This window comes from Micropterus dolomieu, linkage group LG02 (genome assembly GCF_021292245.1).
Source record: "Micropterus dolomieu isolate WLL.071019.BEF.003 ecotype Adirondacks linkage group LG02, ASM2129224v1, whole genome shotgun sequence".
Lineage (NCBI taxonomy): Eukaryota > Metazoa > Chordata > Actinopteri > Centrarchiformes > Centrarchidae > Micropterus > Micropterus dolomieu.
The window spans coordinates 7156882-7159958 of NC_060151.1; the positions used below are offsets into that span (position 1 = coordinate 7156882).

At 40.7% G+C, this 3077-nt stretch overlaps 1 protein-coding gene across 1 annotated transcript in view; it reads right to left on the reverse strand.

Moving 5' to 3' along the window:
• The window catches only part of LOC123983389 (prostaglandin E2 receptor EP1 subtype-like), a 29571-nt gene extending 27413 nt beyond the window's left edge, over window positions 1-2158 (reverse strand). Inside the window, exon 1 of the mRNA XM_046069655.1 lies at window positions 2104-2158. The gene's annotated coding sequence lies outside the window, so the exon portion shown is untranslated. The remainder of the gene's footprint in view (window positions 1-2103) is intronic.
• Between the last annotated feature and the right edge of the window lie 919 nt (window positions 2159-3077).

Genomic DNA, 3077 nt, shown 5'->3' on the forward strand with positions numbered 1-3077 from the left:
TCAGACCCACATAAAAAAAACAATTGGGAATCACTCACATATTTTCTGGTCATGGAATACAAACATTCTGGGACAGGGTTCCTCAGCTTCTTGAGGACATTTTATGCTATGATTCCTAGGAACCCCCAGATTGATACCCTTACTTATACTTATACTTCAAAAGAAAGATATCCGTCTCTTCAAAATATACATGCACGTAAAAAGGCCTTCATGAGGAGTGGGTTGAAATCTCCAGTGGCCGGACATTGTAGAGGAAATATACTCCATGGAAAAACAGACTTAACTACGTCAACGGTTCCCAGACTTTTTAGGCAACGCACCTGCTTCTACATCTTGACTGGGTTGCTGTACCCCCAAACCCCCTCTGTCTATAGATTTGCATATATATATTTTCAAACTTATTTGCTCAATGTCCCACCCACAGCACTTTCTGATTGGTTACACGTCCCAAATGGGCCTAATAGCCTATCAACACTTTGTTCCTGTGTGATGAACAGAAGCCAGCTGATATTACGGAAGATCTGTTTCTATGATGACGAGCCCGAAGTTATGGGGTTTCACGCAGTGACACTCTTGAAAGTGACGGCTTTTAAATCAGTCGCTCTCCCCTAATTCACTGCGCTTCTACTACTACTTTAAAAAGTAACAGTCTCATACTGTGATGGTTAAACTTTGCAATCAATTTCACCTGCGTGCCGAACTGTGCGGGGGGAGGTGGGGGGTATTTTCATGACATGCATTTCAAAACATCCCCCCACCCTCTGATTTTTTCACAAATCGCACTCTGTTATAGCCTCAAACAGTTAACACGGACAAAAAGAGGATCCATATGTCCATAGTTGTAAGTACAGCGTGGCTCAGCCTGACAGAGAAAGGGAGGTGAGAGAGAGGTGTGTGAGTAGCCATTTCCTGTGAAGTAACTATTAATAACGTTTTTAAATTTAAGTTCAGGTTTTCAATTCAGGTTTTTATTTCAAGAAAAATTCCACACAAAAAAATTGTTATTACACTATTACACCACCATTACATATTTCCTGTCACGTACCCCCTAGAGGCAGCTCACACACCCCCAGGGGTAGCGCACCACACTTTGGGAATCGCTGATCTAGGCTGTAGGCTCTAGGTTGTAAAGAGAGAGCGCCCCCCTTTTGCATTTATATGACTTTTGTAATTTTATTGTGGATTTTGTTCGGTGTAAGAGTAACTGAAAAATAAATAAAAAGTTTAAAAAAAAATTACTACTACAAACCTACTTACTACTACTACTTTTTTTAAATAATAGGTCCTTGTTTTCCCGACAAAAAGGTTAGCAGAATGGGTTTAAGCAAAGGTGGAGTTGCCCGATGTACTGATATGAGGAAAGAGGAAAGAGGAAGTGGCGATGGCTCCACTGCTGTATGGAAAACTGAGGAACCAAGTGAGGGCCGGAACGAACATGAGAGGGAATCCATCTTGGAGCCATACAAGTTTGTTATTTTACAACACTAAAGACATGTGGAAGTTTTGTACAGAAATTATAGATACCGAGGGGATTTGGAGTAATGTGACAACAATTATTTTCCACCAATATTGACTAAATAAATATAGGCCTATATCAGTGACAAATATATCTTCCACCTTAAGTGTCTACACGACTATTTTGTTTGCGTGCATTTCCTGTCCTGACAGTGCGGCTGCCCTGTTACCCTACACATTGACACAGAGTCTAGGGCCGGCTCCTACACACTGGAGAAATACATGGTAGTCGGCTTTTTTATGTATTGTGTGAAGCCACTGGCTTAATAACGTAAGAGGTAGTAGGCTAGTTAGCCAGACATTTGAAGCTTACAACAGAGCAGATAAACACACAGCTGAATTCATTCTTTGCATGTCTGCTCTTGTGTTACTGGTTTTTGGAGAGAATAAACCTAGAATCCTAATTCCTTATATATGGACATTTTCTATTACAACAGCCCATGCACACTTCGCCAAGTTAAGAAATCCACAATTTGACTGCTGTGAGGAGGGATTCAGCAAATGGTCAAATATCGAAATTGTCTGTTTCAAACATCTATCACAGTTTAAAGACCAGTCTGTTGTTCTGACAATAGTTGTAGCACTCACCTTTGGTTTTTCTTCAAATTAGATGATTTAGATTATCTGGAATAGTCATTGGCTTGTTTACAACCTTTGTTGTAGCAATGTAGCCATGTTCCCAGATCTCAGCAGATAATTGTAGTAGAATGTCGTCATAAACCATAGAATGAGTGAAAGTTAGACAAAGGTAATTGTGTGTTGATCAGCACATTGTTAGTAGTCATTCCTAACTATTTTGGTCCACAATGTTAGCCATGCAATAAAGTTATGCAATAACCATTTAAGTATTAATTATGCATTCATCTTTGTCACGGTGGGCCGAGTGCAAAGGCAGGTTAGGACCCAAATGCAAGACACCAGAGAGCATGATCCAGTTTGTGATATTTATTTAACACTCACAGGTCAAGGTAAGTCCAATAGGGCTGAGTCCATGCAGTGCAACACATAAATCCACAGATGAAAACTCAGAGGGGTACAGGACACTCAACATACGGTGATGACACTGCAGAGACTGAACAGAACTGACAAACATTTAGACTCCGGTAAATGAGCTGGGCGGGAGAGCAAACAGGTGACAGGGATCAGAACTAACGAGACAGGCAGGATCGTGACAATATAAGTAATTAGAGCCCCATCCAAACATGACAGTAACAAAATTCATAACTGAATCAAAATAAGTATTTCAGCAGCAAGTATCACTTATATCATTATGCACTTTATCCATCAGAAATTGATGAGCCAATGATCTTGTTTCTTCCTTACAGCCTTCTGGTGCCAAACTAACGTTTCACTGTATTTGCTTTTTTAGCTGTGAAGTGGCTCTGGGAGCGCTCCTCTTCTTAATGCATCCCCAGACTTCAGAGAGCATCTAAACAGATCAATATTGGCTCGCAGAGCTGAAAGCATGTCGTCAGATACAGGTCTCTAAAAAACACGGAAATAGCTTTCATCCCACTCCTTTCGCCCACTCTGTTGAAACTGGATGAGCTGCAGTATGTCAG